General features: G+C 40.8%; 1 protein-coding gene across 1 annotated transcript in view; it reads left to right on the forward strand.

The window, feature by feature from the left end:
- The window catches only part of LOC125019628 (solute carrier family 45 member 4), a 50,117-nt gene that overhangs the window by 18,390 nt on the left and 13,963 nt on the right, over positions 1 to 17,764 (forward strand). The gene's annotated exons all lie outside the window — the stretch shown is intronic.

Consider the following 17,764-nt stretch of genomic DNA (forward strand, 5'->3'; position numbering starts at 1 on the left):
CATTCTCACGTAAAGAGAAAGGATAAATCAAAGTTTATGTTCGGTGATACGTCACATCCTTAATAATAAGAAGTAATATCTATCATGCAAAGTAGTAGTGAACATATATATATAGTTTATGAGGGATCCGAGAGTGTTTCTGTCTTTCCTGACGCCTTGGCAGCTTAAGCATCTGAGCACATATCCACCACTTCTGTTGTTTGGATTGAACCTTCTCTGAATCTGTAGGGAGATTAGCTGTTTTTTCTATCTAGACTCATTTGCACCCAGCGTCATCTTTGACAGCCTTTGATAACACGCCAGTTCTTCTAGGCGAGACGGAAAGGGTATTAAGTGTGAAAAAGTAGAAGAAGCAGAAGGGGAGGAGTGTGAGAATGAGGAAGAGAAAGGTTAAAGCAACTGCACCCTTTCTTTTTTTATAATGTAAAGCAATTTCTCATGAAAGCCCCTCTCCCCCTTTCTTGCTTCTTCTTTTTTTTTTTCCACCAAATTTCTCCCCCTGTCTCTGTGACAGAGAGTGATCTCCTCGCTTACATAACCAAGGCGGCATGAATAAGTGGTTGCTCCATGGCCACCACGGCTCCTGGCCGGCTCAGCTACGATGAGCCTCCAGGCTTTGAAACTCTCACTTCCAATTTTTTTTGTCGTGTCTGAAGGACAGTGTCAAGATCTGCCAAGTGTTTCCAAGGCTTGCCAGGGACTTCTCCTACCCCTGATTTTGCTGCACTAGACTTTTTGTTTTAGACCAGGCTGTGTCTGAGTCTCTCTTAGCAGATTTGGAACAGGAGGCACAAGTGCTGCAGATTAGTCCACTCGGATAAATTAGGCAGTCATAGCGGTGATTCCTCGTCGAGGAGGAGAGCCATCCATTCATGGTGTTGGTTTCCTGTCGGATTAATTGACTCCCTCTCACACTGACCTTTCTACTAATCATAACTAGAAAAGGTCACCGTTCATCCAAATGAATCATAGAGTGGATCATTCTCAGTGGAGCTCCAACAAAAAAATCTGTAAATCGCGTAATCGATTAAAAAATTTGTTATTTTTATTGTTGCAAGGTGTCGTATTATAAGTTTATTTAAATGCTAATTCATTAGCCATAAACAAGTATCCAAAACAAAGCTATAATGAAGGCAAATGGACTTTTTTCCATCACTGGTGGGGATGTTGGGCTTATGTTTCAAATCGCAGACTAATCGTCACCATGTTTGCTGTGGGACCGGGCTTTAAAGGAGCGAAGCGAAATGTTTGAGCCGCTCCGACCGCGTAACAGGCTGCAAACACAACATCTACATGTTAACACCTTCTGAAGTTGACATACCAGACCTGTTAGAAAACTGTTCCTGTTGTACACATCGTGCAGACACAGAGCTAGCTCGTTATTCATTTCAACTTGTGTGTCTGGCCGCTTGTAGAACCTTAAGTTTTAGCTCCTTTGTGGTGGAACAGAGCAGTCGAGACCCGTAAAAGCAAAAATAGGAAAAGCTGAGTTGGTTGATAACTGCTAATGTTAAGGTTGTGTTATTGTTCTATTTTGGAGAGATTTTACTTCCCGTGAAGTGTTTTTTAGGTTTCCGATAGTTGGGTAGTCGAGTCAAGGATTGGAAATGTGCTCCATGTATGATATGGTCTATGATGGAGGTTTTCCTCTTTCCTCTCTACTCTAATTGGCGCCATAGATGTATTAATAGAGTTTGAAAAGGCATCTCACCGCCGCCTTTCTTGCCAATTTGCACCAGTGGCGAAATGCAGGAGAAAAAAAAGTCCCCGGTGGACCACAACCATTTTTCTCATAAAACACCATTGTAAAGTGCTGACAGGACCATTGTAGCAAAGATGAAAAACTGCTGACAGAACAAACAAGTTGGAAGCAACTCAGAAGCAAACTTGGAAGAGGAAAGTAGACCTTGAAGTCGTGCGTTAGGTGAAAAACTTGTTTTTCTTGAAGTGATAAGCCACTTTCCAATTATTGTTCTGCAGTCGGCTTCAAAGTTCGTCACGTTAATCTGTTTGGAAGTCGAGACGTGAATCCACAGCAGCTTCATATCCCCGAAATTCTTCATGGCCAGCTGTTGCACAAATGTTGTTGTTGTTGTGCGGTTTCATTCATGTTTTTTTCGCCTGCTAACAGACAAACAGACACAGTGAGCTGAAAACAAACTGTGGGCAGAGCTCCAAGTTTTTGGATAACAAATATCAAACCCACCCACCACCCCCTGACACACACCCTCCCACCCCTTATGCAGTTAATGCTCCACGCATGCTGGAGACCGACTGTAGCTACTGGAATTAGCTGGATAGCCACTAAGCTGGCTGGTTGGCTCGCCCTGAGTGAAACCATTGTGTGTGTGTAACCTCACAACACTGGGGTCAGGGAAGGGTGTGTGTGTGTGTCTGAACCTGTGTGCAGCAAACAAAGTTTGGTCAAGGAGGCTGTATTTACACAACGCAGAGAAAGGATAAGAAACTTCTACCTTACAAGGTCCTGTGCAGGGAGCATGATGAGCTCGTTTCCCTTCTCATACAAGGAGGCAAGAGTTTTCCCTAAAGGCAGGGATGCATGTTGTGCTCGTTGAGCAAGGTTTATTCATGACACGCTGTCAAACCGTGTCAAACCTGATTGGTCCAAACTGAGAGTGGTATTGATCCTCTTATCTTTTTTTTGCAGCAAGTGTACTGAATGGTGTAAGGATTGTAGAGTTGTCACCTTGCACTGCTAGTTACCCTGGTGTAAGCTAATTTTCAGTACTTCTACTTGTTCGGGACAGATTAAAAATGTTCATTAATTCATTTAAATATTACAGATTAGCGTTTTGATCATGTACAGTAAATCCAGTTTCACTCTCTTGCAAAGTCGAGTCCATAGGCGGCGATTCATTATTTTCTTATTGTCAAAATTCCATAAAATCGACAAAAATCTATACATTTTTGTATAGATACAACATATTTGACCCTTTATCCATTGTGTTTTGGTCTGAATTAATTCATTTAAACAATATTTTACTGTTAAAATAATTAAATTCTCTTTAAACCCTTTAGAAAATAAAATTAATCAAAGACTCGGACAACAACAACAACAGTTAAATTACATTAGACTAAAAGCTGCTCCATCATGACTGCGCAGCTGAAGAGCATTTTGGTGACGTTTAACTTTTCATCCGGTGTCTTTGTTTTACTTTTGTCTTCAAGATCGATTTTTTTTTTTCACTGTTGTCCTAATTCTTAAAAGTACATCACAAAATGACTTAATGGAGCTAAAAGTGAGATACGAGCGGGAGAGACACTGAGAGACGGACGATACGAATGGGATTAAGAAAGTCGGTAAAGTGGAAAAAAAGCAGGGAATAAATAGAAAGGGAGAGAGGGAGGAGGGAAAGGGAAGCATTTGAAAGGAGACACTTGGGGAACAAGAAGGAGGAGGAGGAGGAGAGGAGACAGCATGTTGTCCTTCATTTTGGCACATTGCATAACAAGCTTTCTCAGAACTGAGCTCACTGAGGCATCATGATACTAAATCAGAAGGAAGGAAGCTTCCAAGAGACAAACTCTTTATCTCAAATGTAATCATGGGGGGTTATCCGCATAATGCAGACAATTTGAGAGAGTTATTGGGCACAAAGACCTTGCATTAGAGTTAAATACCTGTACGAGACAATCACACAGATAGACACATTTAACTTGACCTACTTATTACTACTGTTATGTGAAGATTTTCTTTTTTAAATTGCATACCTTTTGTTATTAAAACTTTTATTTTATCAAGCCCTCTGATACAAACCAACTTTTGTTTCATTACCGGTTCAGTTTTAAGCTAAGCTAAGCTAAGCTAAACTAAATTCAAGTTGTGTCAAAGGGTGAAGCCAAACCGCCCTCGGGAGCTGCGCAGTCTGAAAGTGACCCTTCGTTTTGAATCTGTTTGTTTTCTCCTTTGACTGACTGGGTTTGGGAGCCGCTGTGCCAGAAAAACAGCGGAGGCTTGGCAGCCCCGTAGCATTGTTGTCCTTCTTTAGAGCCCTTGGCTTTGCTAAAGGAGATTACTACAGCCCAAGAGGAAATGTCCTTCTATTCATTCAGGTTGTAGGACTGAAAGGTGCGGCTCATCGCGTTAGTGCCGTCACCTTCATTTCTTTCCCCCGGTCGCTGTAATTTATAATTGATTTGTATCTCAAACCAAACGTATTGTTTTTACATTGTGGCACGGTGCCAGCTACTTTATTTGGTGCATGCATGTATTTAGCAGTGTTGGCAAATCTTAACGATGAAGTATCACACATTAGCTTGTGGGTTATGGTCCTACAACGAAATAAAACAGCCCATGCTATTTATTCTGCAGCAAATTAGCTTGATCTTGTGTTGTTTATACTGCCGTGGCAGGTAACCTAATCCACTCAGTGATCTCATCATGTTAGCTGGTCTAATCTAGCAGATGACCTTGCAGGCAGTGTAATACAGGGTTATATAAATCACTGGGTTGATGCCACAGCGACTAATCACCATAATCTGAACAAATCATCCAAGACTCAAAGTAGATGGAGGACAGAGAAGGTGGACAGGTGGAAATAATAAAGTAGGTTTGTGACAGGTAGGAGAAGTGACTTTTTCCTTACAGGATGGGTGTGGGGAGGGGAAAAGGTCTGTATTAATAAGAAAAAAAGGTGAGAATGAATGGTGAGTTTGTGAGGCTCTTTTACCCACTATCTTCAGTTATCTTTTTCAGCGCCCGTCTCCACAGACAGAAGACACACAGACACACGGGCCCGCCACTTATTTTAAGCACTCCCTATTTATATAACTTGAAAACCATCACTGCTGTCGCGTTGTTCACTCCTCGACACTATCACCGTTCAGACACAAACCAGTTTTGGAAAGGGTTGTTTGCCGAGATCGGATTATCGTTGGGGTGGCGAGTCTTTGAAATAGCAAATCAGACTGTGGTCTGTGGACTGTGAGGTGTTCATTGAGAGGGTTGAATCATAATCAGAATTGTGCTACTTTCACAGGCCTTTCTGCACGTTCATAATATGGGAGAAATGCTGAATCAGCTCTCACGGGGCTTATGGTTTTTCCATGCACCAGGAAATAAGCTAGGTATGTGGTTAGATATGCGAGGAATGCAGAACTGTGTCCCACCTCCCCCTCTCCATGGGTGTGAAGACATCAAAACCAAACCATCAATGACGTAACATTTACAAAGAACCATGGAGGCAACACGGAACCACAACCATTAATTCATTCAAGCAAAACACGGAAAGGAAATTTCCGGAAGGGCACGAGCCAAAGATCACGTTTTATGATATTTTGTCATTGCCGCTAGTTTAATTCAGTCGTTTAGCTGCAGCAATGAGTCAGGAACACAGATAAATAAAAAATATGAGACTTTAAAAGAACAAAATATCTTTATTAGCTGGCTGTGGAGCTTTTGCCCAGCTACTAGTTAGCTTAGCTGCGAGCTTAACTATGTGCACCAACATGTGAACTAGACTGTTTGTCCTCTGGCTCACAGAGTTAAGTTGAGAGACCGTACATGGTTGAAAATATGACAATAAATGCTCATCACTGTAGATTTGCGCACACAACTAATCTGATTCTGGTCCGGAGTAAAATAAAAAGCACTTATTCCACATTTGACAGAAGTTGAAATAACAATGATTAAAATGAAGCCAGTGTCGGCTAATCTTAGTCAATATATAATATTTGTTAGTTATAACTTCTTGCATGAAAGGTTATCTTAGTAATTAACTGTTTATGCACCACAAAAGCAGTGTTACGAAACTGCGAAAAAAAGAGTTTCTTGATTTGGTTTTGCTATTTTAGCATTTTAAAATGATTACACTTGTAGCCCAACATCTTTTAGTTGATTTGTAATTAATCATTTCAGCACTAGAAACACACTGAGTGGAGCGGCCATGTGTTACTGTCAGAAGCCAGATGTGCGGCAGGTGTAGGTTGATCATTTGCGTTTTCAAGCTCAGATCACAAATGTTTTGTTTAATGACATTCATGTGGCTTTCAACAGGTCTGGTATGGAAATAATGTGAACATACAACACCCACAGTGCATTAACATGCGGCGGATGTTCGGATTCTCTGACTCCTAATACGTTTTTCTTGTTTGTCAAGTTTGCTTCGTGTCAATCTGTCGTCGCAGATCAAAATGAACCTGAGGCCAAGTCTGGTGGAATATTACCATAGACACGCCCTAAACCTGAAAGGGAGTGGGACTTGAAACTCGAAAGGGGAGTGAGAAAATGAATCTCAAAGATAACAAATAATTTTATGAACGGTATTTAATGATCTTTTTAGATTTAGAAGATGAGAGTCTCTTTTTTCTACTTAACATCTGTTTATATTTCATAACATACAGCAACAACTTGGACTGATTTACACGGCACTCACTCAAACTGACTAGAAAATCTATAAAACCTAACAGCGCGGCGCGGACCAACACACACACACATACAGCCTTAATGGCAACCAGCAAATACAACAGTAATGGCTGCCCTCGAGGCAATTTTCTGTGTGTCTGTTTTCAAAAAGGAGAGTCGAAAAACATCTGCTGTCTCTCACCCACACTCGTTGACAGTATATTAACGAGAAGATGGATGGATGAGTGCTGACAGGGCAACCTCGTTCAGTATTTTTATGCCGCTACACTCGACAAAAGTAGAAGGAGTCATGAAGTTCAGAAGTTAATGCTGCTGTTGTCAGAGTAGCCGCTCAGTTCGGCACTGGTGACGTTCAGTAATGTAAATTCTGTATTTTCCTTGGAAACTATCACACTCGCTTTGCCCAGTTCTTCAGTTTGTGGTTTGATGATTTGATACATGAACAGAGGAAAGCAGTGAAGTTAGCATAAGGCTAGCAGAGTAAGCGCACACACATCAAGCAGCAACCTCCGCGGCTTCAAAGTGCAGCTCCTCAAAGGGCCACTTGAAGGTTTTCTCCCGAAGTGATCCGACCCCTGCCCATGTTTACAGCCTGGCACCAAGATGGTTTCTATAGCCAGTTCTCTGTTCACACACACACACACACACACACACACACACAGGAGGTGAATTTTTATACACTCCCACATTTAAATACGTCTCTGCTGCATTCAGTCACAGGTGGCATCACTTGTCCACTTCAGCTCCACTCATTCTTCGGCTATTTGCCCATTTTTTTTTTAATTAGCTAAGGGTAAGATGGAGCCAGCTGCAGACGTTTAGCTTCAGAACCTTTCCTCAGGAATCCTATGGTTGACTTCATGAGTAAAGATGGTTATAAATGTTAACATAATTTATAGTCAGAATACCTTCATCGTCAGTATAAATTAGTTGGTGTCTTGGTATTAAAGTCTTTTTTTTATGTTTAGTTTCACCTCAAAAACCACAGCAAAATTTAGTCATGAATCGACAAGAACCTACCTAACCCCCCTCCCACTTTATAACATGGCTGACCTACTGTACTTGTGGTTGCATAAGATTACCGACTGATCGCTGCTGATTGGCTTTATTGATCATCTTCTTTGGTAGTGAAAGGGCGGCAAGTGGAGCTTCCTGTATGTGTGATAGGTCAGTCCCAGCCAGAGACTCCTCTCCCCGCTGTGTGTCACATATGGTCTCACATACATTAATGTGATTGGTGAAACCGTAGAGAGCAGAGGCTTTGAAAAAAAAAAAAGAACGAATGCATTTGTACATTTGTAAATGGACCCTCAAATTTAACACCTCTTTCTTGGGGTAAATGTCTCCCGCTCTATGTCTCTATTTCTGTCTCAGTAGGAGGCAGCTAGTTTACTGCAGTGCTGTTACATAACTGCTGACTAGAAGCAGCTGTGTGTGTGTTTTTGTATGTGTGTGTGCATACATGCGGGGTGCATGTAATTTTAATGCAGCCTTTCACGCGAGGACGCTTGGTGAGGGATTTTCTCTCTCTATGTACAGCCACTCTCGCACTCAAAGAGGATAATACCTGCCCTTTTCCACGTTTAATGAGCTGAATGGACAACTCACTGACCAGTTTGCGCTCAATATTAAGCAGATTTGTGTGTCCGGTGCAGAATAAATCTGTTAGTAATCACGCACGCACACCGGGGCTGCATTTCAGTCGTTCAGTCACAAATTGTCCTATTTCAGGGAATAGTTTTTTTTTTTTTTTTTTTTTTATGGCAATCGTTCCCTGTTTCTACTTTTTCTGATTGAATCTAGCAGCGTGTTGGCTTTGTTGAGGATGACCTTGGCTGTGCGGCTTAAATACCTCACGTCTGAATTTGCTTTTCAGCACAAGAGACTGCGTGTACCCGCTGCGTGATTGATGCTCTCACCATCTTTTTGCTGCTGGGAAATGCTGTGACTCACTGCTTTCTCTCCTGCTGTCTCCCTCTATCCGTCTCAATCCTCTCCGCCCCACGATCCCTTTTCGAGCTGCGCGTCAGGCCAAGGTTGCTTTTAGCAGGTAGCGCTTTCTTATTTGCCGTCGTCTCTGAAGAGTTTAGGTCACTAGGCTTCGCGAACAGCTGCAGCTGCCGCGGTCTACGTTGGGAAGAAAGCTGTAAGCTCAACGTTTCACGGTGCCTATAAAACATTTATGACCTTTGTGAAGTTGTTTGAATGTTTTACTGTTTTACAACTTTTTTTTTTTTATCTTATCAACAGAAAAGAATGTAAAGCCAAACTGAATTAGTCAAATTTTTGGACTTTTGAAGTCCATGGGTTATGTGTTGCATACAGTTTTATTAAGTAAAAAAAAAAGAAAAAAAATATTTTTTTTATGTTCATGCCTTTATAAAATCCATAATTATTTATGATGGAAACAATCACTTATTAATAAAAACAAATGCGTAGATATCACTAAAATATCGTCTAAACCTACCTACCTTTTTGGTAATATATCAAATTTTATATGGGAACTAATAATATATATGTGTGAGAACTTACTTTAAGCCACCCATTACAAACACATGACATTACACCTCTCAAAGAAGTGTGTTAAATCCAAATCACATGACCTGCTCCACGTTACGTTCTTCCTCCTCTTTCTTAGTTATTGAATATAAAGTAGTGTGTGAGTCTAGTGTGGCTTTATCCCATGTCAACAGTGTTGATACAGTACATTTACAAGTTACTTCCAGTTCCAATTTACTCAGTTGTGTGTGTATATATATAATATTGAGAAGAATCTTTTCCGTAAAAATGCCATGTGGTGATTGGTTATAGGCGGCCATGTTTGATTTCAGGCCTGAAACCAGAGAGCTCCACACTGTCGAACTCAAAAAGTCACAAAATGATATTTTGACCCCAATAATGAATTTTTGCAATAAGCCACATGTGCACTTGTAAGATAGATGTGCCCGTTCATGTCTTTGTTTATTGTAGCTTGGGGTTCATTGTAACAGTTAATTCTTCTTCTTAAAATGTTGAATGTACAAATCTTCCAGCTGGGCGCCGGATTTGTTGTATACTTGGCTTAGTTACTGAAAAGCCCCAGAAACTATTAAAATGTGATAAAACCGTTCCAGACAGGCAGCTGCTGAACTCTTAAATGGGACGTTTGTTGCTTTAATTTGGTCCTTTTATAAACGAGCATTTCGTTTCTCCACGACGTGCTTTTAAAGTCACCGACTGTCACCTTAAAGTAAAATATAAATGCATCATATTGATTGAGATGATTGATTTTTTTAATTAGCCAGAAGGAAAACTCCTCGTCTGCCCTCATTGCTGCTGTCAAACGTTAAAATATTGATGTGAGTCTCTTAATTTTTAAATCTGCCCTTGTGGTCCATCTGTTCACAAACACACTTCTTGCCTTTATGTCTTCCTTTCCGACCACTACACCTGACTCGCTTCACTTTTTTTTTCTGTTTTGTTTTTTCAAAAACACCTGCTTCCTCCTTTCCTTTCCTCTTACTGTGTCTCTCGTTCTCTCGCTCTCACCCTCCTTCCTTCCTGCCTGCCCACTTTCTCCCGCCGTGACCTCTGGCCTGCTCTCACTTTCACACCGTTTCTCTGGCTCTTTTCGGGACGCTTGTCATTTTTCTTGCCGTTTTCTCACGCCGGCGCAGGATATGAAAGGATTGTTTTGTGTTTACGGGAGAATGGGAGAATGGGAGGGATGGGAACGGAGGGAGATAGAGAGGAGGCGGCGAGGGAGAGAACGAGAGAGCGAGATTGTTCGTTGTGTTAGAAAAAAAGGTCTGATTTCAGTTTGTGTTTCTCTGAGGGCAGATAACGTGTGAGACGGGAGGAGTGGGAGGAGAAGGGGAAGTGAGTGGGACGTGGAGATGTGCAGGAGTCGAAAGGATAGAGCAACGCTGCTGTGTTTACTGGGCAGAAACAACGTGTTTATGACCGTGAGAGGTGATGTAGGAAAGAATATTCGGAGATACGGATGATTAGAGAACAGGCTCGCTGTGTTTGTCCCCAGATGAAGTGTACACACTGTACGCAGTATGTAGGTGCAGCCAAGGTGTCCTGCCATGTTGCAGCTCTAATTTGCAGCCAGATACAGTAGCTATGCGGCTAAATGGACAACTAGTAGTCACACTTTTTCCATAAAAATACATGCACACATGGAGCATTTATTTTATTTGAACCTTACTTTATTTTATCCTTCTTTTTACTTGTGGGTTTTTACGAGTGTTTTTATGTGCAGCTATGCTACTGTGACCAAGCAGTTTCCCTTGTGGATCATTAAAGTCTAGGTACAACTATTTACTTTGGTGCAGATGGAGGAAGCGATGACGTCCAGTCCATCTTTACGTTTCTACCTAAGGCCCATATTGAGAAATGTTTTGGTCGTCCACAGTGGGTTAGGCATGTTGGATGAAGCAATTGTAGTGAAAGAATAAGAAAATAATTAAATTTAATGACCGAAAACCAGCTTCTCTGCCTTGCTATGGGTCTCATTTGAGTTCAACTTAGAAATCTATCTATCATTTGTTTAAAAAGCAAAAACAAATAAAGCTTCCTAAAACAGCACTTTGCAGTTTTATAAAACTTTGTGTATTTTGAATCTTTCTAGATTATCGTTGTTTGTCGGATCAGTTTCATGAATTGAGTTTACACTAAAGAACACAGCCTTCCAATAAACAATTTGCTATAAAAACCAAAGGGAATATGTCGTTGTAATCGCACACACACTGCAAAAAAAAGGAATTTCAAGAAAGCAAAAAATCCTTTAAGCCATAATTAATACAAGACGATTTGATTGAATAAAAGAATATTAAGCTTCTTTCTGCTAATGCTGTTTTTGCGGTGCATTAGTCGTTCACCATCGAGGTTGATTAATCAGAGTCTCCTCCACGTGGAACATTTCTTCAGAAATAAGAATTCAGCAGCTAAACCTGATCCTCCGACTGCAGAAACCAGTCTGTGACTAAAAAACAGACGGAAACGTGATTGTAACTATCAGCCCAGACAGCTGCCACTGGTAATTAAGTGGACATCAGATGTTTGAGTTCTAATTATTCCAGCTGGCTGCGAGCGAGCCACAACCGCCTTTTATTTAAACGCCAGTTAACTGTGGATACGCTATAATTTAGTTTCACCGAGTAACGTTGTTTACACTGTTCTGCATCTAGACAGAGGGGCGTTATCGCGGCTCTAATAATAATGATATGCAGTTTAGAATTTTTTTTTTCTTTCTGTTTGTTTGTTTTCATCGCCTTTACTAGAGAAGGCTACGGCTTTTAAATAGTTTCCAAGCTTCGCGTAGCCGCAGGAAACAAACTGTACCCGTGAAGACAAGGAGGGGACTGTTATGAGCTTAGTGTTGATATCAACTGATCTGAGAACGCTCTTTAAAGAAAGAAAAACTTTGTTTAGAACTTAGAATTTAAGTAGAAAAGCAAAGTAATGTTTTAGATAAAGGAAGGAAAAGCTCCTTTCAAGATCAAGTTCATTGTAATTTAACTTTTTTTTTTTACATTTCCGTGTGTTCATATCTTTTTTATCTACCACAAGGTTTTACAGTTTTGTGTGTTTTTCTGAGCAGAGGCGACGTGGAGAAAAACGCATAAAATGCTGCTCACTGTTATGAATGGGCAGTTTGTAGTTCAAACAGTCACACACTGAGTGTGTGTGTGTGTGTGTGTGTGTGTGTGTGTGTGTGTGTGTGTGTGTGTGTGTGTGTGTGTGTGGAGGGGAAATGTGCGTGGTAAGAAACAAAAAAAAACAAGGCAAATAAATAAATAAAAGCACTTTGATGGTAGATGGAGCAGATTGTACTTTTTTCTTTCCCACAATTAATCAGTACGACTCAGCGCTCGTCCGACTGCCTGAATATAAACTTTTTCCGACTTCCATGTTTCTCCTCATTTCCTCATTTCCTCCTCCTCCTCCTCTCACCTTATTCCCGCTTTCTCCATCCTTGCTTTTTTTTAAATTCTTTGATCTTTATCCTTTCTCACACTCTTTCTTTCTTTCTTTCTTTCTCTCCGTTTCCTCCCTTCCCTGTCTCTTACCGCACTCATTTCTTTTTCTCTCTTTCTAAAATACTTCCTGCGTCCTGATTCTCTCAGTATTGTTCCTTCTGAACTAAAAGAGTGTGTGGGAACTTTTTTTTTTTTTTTGGTAGGTGAGTCTGTGTGTGTGGGAACAGAGACATGTCTTTATTTACTATGTATTGACTTTGTTTTTTGGTATTGTGTGTGTGTATGTGTGTGGGAACTGTTTACTAGAAACTGTTTTCCTGTTTTGATGTTGACAACCTACAGACAGACTGATTCCTATCTAGTGCTTAGTCTCCCCCTTTATGGCTAGGCCACAGTGAACAGGTATTGTGTATGTGCCTTTTGTGTATATATATCTGTGTGTGTATGTGTGTGTGTGTATGTGTTTGTGTGTTATGCATGTATTCTTAGGTTTGTGAAAAGAAAAATATGAAAACACAGAAACAAACTTGGAGGAAACAAAGCCTTCCTTAGTCTGAACAGGAAGTGCTGTGTCAATGACACGGCCGTATTAGGAAGGTGAAGGTGATGGAGTCTCCGTGGTGACAGGGTTCCCAAGACCAGGTCACCATGGCGACAGGGGTCAAGCCCAGTTTACAGCCTGCACTTGAGAAAGACAGGTCGACATTAGTACGGGACAACAGGAATATGTTAATGGAACTCTTGTGTGACTCAGTACTCCCTGTAGCTGGAGCTAAAAGCCTTTATTTGTGTCTGGAGGAAGATAAACTGTTCCATGATCTGAGGTCTAAGTACTCATAGTTGAATTAGGTCCAGGTTCTGACCCAAATATTATTTATTTCCAGAGCATCAATGGGAATCAGCAGTGACTGTTCAAAGTGTTAGCAGGGGCACTTGGGGTATAATGCAGCACAGGTCCTTCACTAGGGTCACAGGGGTTGCTGGAGCCTGTCCCAGCTGTCATCAGGCGAGAGGCAAGGTACAACCATTTGTACTCACACCTAGGGTCAAATTAGCTGTGCCACCCCTTTTACCCAGTTTATTTTATTTATTTATTTTTTAACCCAACATCCTCCATTATTACAGCATTTAGGTGAGTTTTCATGCTTATGGGTGTTATGAGAGGGATGTGCATGCACTGCAAGGGGGATGCAACGTGTCTTGTAACAAGAAAATATATAGATAAAGTTAATTCAGGTATAGAAATTCAAATATTTAGGCCCAGTTCAAGTTATTTTACAAGAAATGGATCACAAACTTTTTAATTGTCAGTTTTCAACCAAATAATCAAAAAATTTGCTGCTTCAAGTTTCTCAAATGTGCTGATTTGTTATATGTGAAGGAAAGCTAACTACCTTTGGGACTGTCAGCCGTACTAATCGAGCAGACAGAGAAAACCTGGGTGGCTGCATTTCAGAGATGCAGAGATTTCAGAAAAGCAGCTGGTACAGCAATGAAATGTCTCGATGATATCAGTTTCAGTATGATCGAAGCTGACCAATGAGTTTCCTCTGACTCATCATGAGGCCGTGACAGTAGCCGACCTATTTGTGGTGATATTGTCCATTGTGATGTTGTGTTTTATGGAGAGTTTTATTGAGGAAAAAAAAAGGATTTTCTAACTGGTAAAGGTTAAAATTCATTCTTACATTTATGTCAGAAAACATCCCGATGTCCAACATGATTTGCATGGGTGTGTTTTGAACAGAACATGGTGTCAACGTTTGCCTCAGTTCGACAGACATCATTAGGACAGACGGGAAAACACGCAGTGGAGTCCGAGAATTGCAATATTGACTGTTCTGGCTCCGTGCGACAGACTGTGACAGATCCAGAGACCACAGCGTACAAAACATGTGATTTATCAGCAGCAGTAAAGCCGTGAAAATGACTACAATTGCAGCGGGGAATTTCTTTCACATGATGTCAGTGTTTTGCAAGCAAACAACAACCTCCCGCGCAAAACCTCCAAATTTCCGCAAATCCTGAGATTTTTAGCTTGGTCAACATCAAACTCGGGAACACTGACTTTGAGTTTCCTGAACAACAGATGTGTGTCTATCATCAGTCCAGCCCATGGACATATATACAGACTGACCAAACCTTTGATTTTGAAGCTTAGGTTTTCACTGTGCGTAGCCGTCTTAGCGGTGCCTGACTCCACTTACCTTCTGAATGAATAACAAATGGTGAATTTGAGTTTAGAAAGGCCACGTGTACAGTTTACATAATTATATAAAAAATATATATATATATATATATATATGTAAATGTTTTTTTCCTTCCCTGCATGATTTACAGACAGGCAGCTGCTGCTGCAGATGCTGAGAACCCGTGCAGCCCATACATTACCCCTCCCCCATTAGCAGAGTTGAGCGCCCCTGAAACTCAAGCAATTCTGACTCTAGAATACTTTGAGTTCAATAACTGTTTATGTTTTTGATTAAATTGAGACTTGTAACATTTGTTACAGTTGTGTGATTTGTATCATGTAAATAGAGGGTGAAAAAAACGTCCAAAATCCAAAAATCGGCAGAACATATCGGCCGTCGGCTAATGCTGATATAAAAATAAAAATTGGTGTTGGTATCAGCCCTAAAAACCATATCATACTGGTCAATCTCTAGTCACCAATTGTTGCTGAATCCCTTTTGGAGACAGCCTCAAGTGGTCATTTGAGGAACCGCATCTTTAGGCACTCAGGCGTTGGCTTCGAGGTTCTGTTAATGGATTCGTGCTGGAGGGTGGGAAACTTCTTGATAACCGTACACCACGGCCCTCACTTATTGACATTTGAAGAAGTGTCTTATGAGAACATGAGAAAGCGTTTTTTAATTTAAAGGAGCCAAGTATTCCCTCAATCAGATTAGCCACCATTTGCTCGCTTCCCCTCTCCAGCTTCCTTCCATCTCTGAAGAATGAAGTATCAGCGGTATCTTAATTGTATCGATGCGCAGCGGTTCCACAGCTCTGCTCTTGCTTTGCAATTCCCTTGATTAGTGCATTTATAGTAGGAGAAATTTATCTGAAATTACTTAAAGTAATTATTTTGCAGACTTTCTCTCAGAAACTCACTCATCCATGTTTCAGATGTGAAAAAGCAGCTTTAATAAAAGACATAAAGGCGCCTTTAAAGATATGAATTTTGTAGAAGTACATGACTTGGTCTTGATGAATAGTTTTTGTTCATTATTACCTACTGGAGTGAGGAACTGTGAAGCTTTCCTTTTTTCTTCTTTCTTACCTCGACACTCCTTAAAACAAATTGTCCTTAGTCTGAGTTTGACTTTAGCAGGATATTACTGAAGACAATAATAAAGTGCACTTCCCATTCTTTAAACAGGGCTATTGATCTTGAAGTTGGCTCAAGTTTGCTCAATTAATGAGTCAAGCAATCAGTGTCATTCTTGTCTTTACAGGAAGGACAGCGTGGCGGCCAAAAGCCGTGTAATGCATTTTCTGTGAGCTGCCTTGAGCGACAGTTTGCCAGTGATTGGATGATAACATTTTGATTTAATTATCTGTGATTCAGCTAACTTCCCTTGGCTGAAAGACCGTCTGCCTCATCATCCCCCCCTCTTCTTTCTCTCAAAAGCTGGGTGAAGTCATTGCTCTTTCTCCAAGGGCGGATGTTATTTACTTACTCGGCGATCTAAAAATATCTAATTTTCTTCAGGCAAAGGTTACTTACTCTAGTTAAAACCTTAATGAGCTGACTGTTTTGCAGATTTGTTTTCTGCCAGCCACTATAGGCTGCACGTAGGCATTGGTTTTCCGACTGTCCTAAAACAAAGCCCGAGGGACACCCGCTCGGAGGAATGAGCCGAGGCAGTGTGTTTTTAGTCAGTGCAAACACATTTAGAGGTAAAGCAGAAGAGAAGATCAAAAAAAATATTTGTCTTAGCCGTGAAATGTTGAGCTATGTGGGTTTGACAGTTTTGATAAAGTCAGAATGATTCACCCTTTGCTTTAACGTCGAACCCTGAGTGGCTTTGAACAATGTCCTGGTCAACACTGGTCAACAGCTGGCACTATGCTTTTTTTATAATTTAATTTCTGAATATTATCAATTATTTTAAACGGAGGATATGAATTCCAATAATACTAAACCTTGAATAGTGTCTCTGATAGTCTCCTATGGTGTTTCTCTCTTGTCTCTTCTGGCCTCATTCTAATTCAGAAATTTGTATTTTTAGGAAGTATTCATCCCTTAATCTTAATTGTGAACAGGCTTATTTAGAAAACAGATGTTCGCTGGATGTCGGTATAATCTCAGATTAATCTTTTTGGTGTTCTTCTTGCTGTGAATGCCGCATTAATGAGATTATAGGATGAATTAGTTGTTGGCGACAGGTTTGTTTGATGGGTTTTTGCAGCGTGTCGTCTGATATCATTAGAGGTATTGACAGCGTGTTTAAGTTTCCATTAGTTTGCTGCATCCTGTGTGTGCCGGCTCAGCCAACGTTATTTCCATCGCTCCGTCCTAATATGAGACTCTTGCCGTGCAGCAGGTGTGTTTGAAATCCTCACCCGGTTTTCCGGTGATGGAAAGTTGCGGCGCAAAAATAATTGAATATGTGCTCGGTGACAAGGTCAGCTCAGGTAAATGGTTATGCAAACAGGGAAATAAACACATTACTTCCAGTCGAGGTCGAGGTTTCAAGTTCACAAATTTGTTTATTTCTAGTTAAAAACGGCCTCACAGCAAGAATTTCTAACAGAGGTACTTTAGTCATCCTTTTATTTGAGCTCGTAAATTCAACACTGTTGGTGTTGTCTCTAAATCAGAGAAACCTGATCACGGCGCCTCCACGCTTATTTTCTGCTCGTTTTCCCTGAACTAAGCTTGTATGCAGGAGTTGATGTTGCAGCCCTTTGTGAGATAATCCAGGGTGAGCGTTCACACAGACGCTCAATAGACCTGAGATAAATCCTCCTGTTGGGTACGGTTGCCGAGGCTTGCCCCCCCCCCCCCCACTTTCACCTTTTGTGTGGACTTGAACAGGAGGCATTGAGACTGTCAGTCTCAGGTTATCGCTTAGTGACGACACAAACACAACGATTCTCACCTCGTTTCTGCCGTCGTGTACTCACTTGTGACTGCAGCATTACAGGGTCATTCATTTAAGTTTACCAGTAACATATTAAGTTAAGCTCTTCTAAAAGTCGCTCTTAAGTGCTGCAACACACTAAATTCTTAGTGATTTAATTTATCTCATTGATTTTTTTTTTTTTTTAGCATTTCATGGAACTGCTCTAAGTGTGCTGCTAAATATGTCTGGAAATCCCTGCTGAAATGTTTCCCATGGGGGACAATGAAGCATCTCCTGTTAGGGAAAGCTAAATTAGATTTCACACTAGTCTTCATCTTTTC

This window comes from Mugil cephalus, chromosome 14 (assembly GCF_022458985.1).
Source record: "Mugil cephalus isolate CIBA_MC_2020 chromosome 14, CIBA_Mcephalus_1.1, whole genome shotgun sequence".
Lineage (NCBI taxonomy): Eukaryota > Metazoa > Chordata > Actinopteri > Mugiliformes > Mugilidae > Mugil > Mugil cephalus.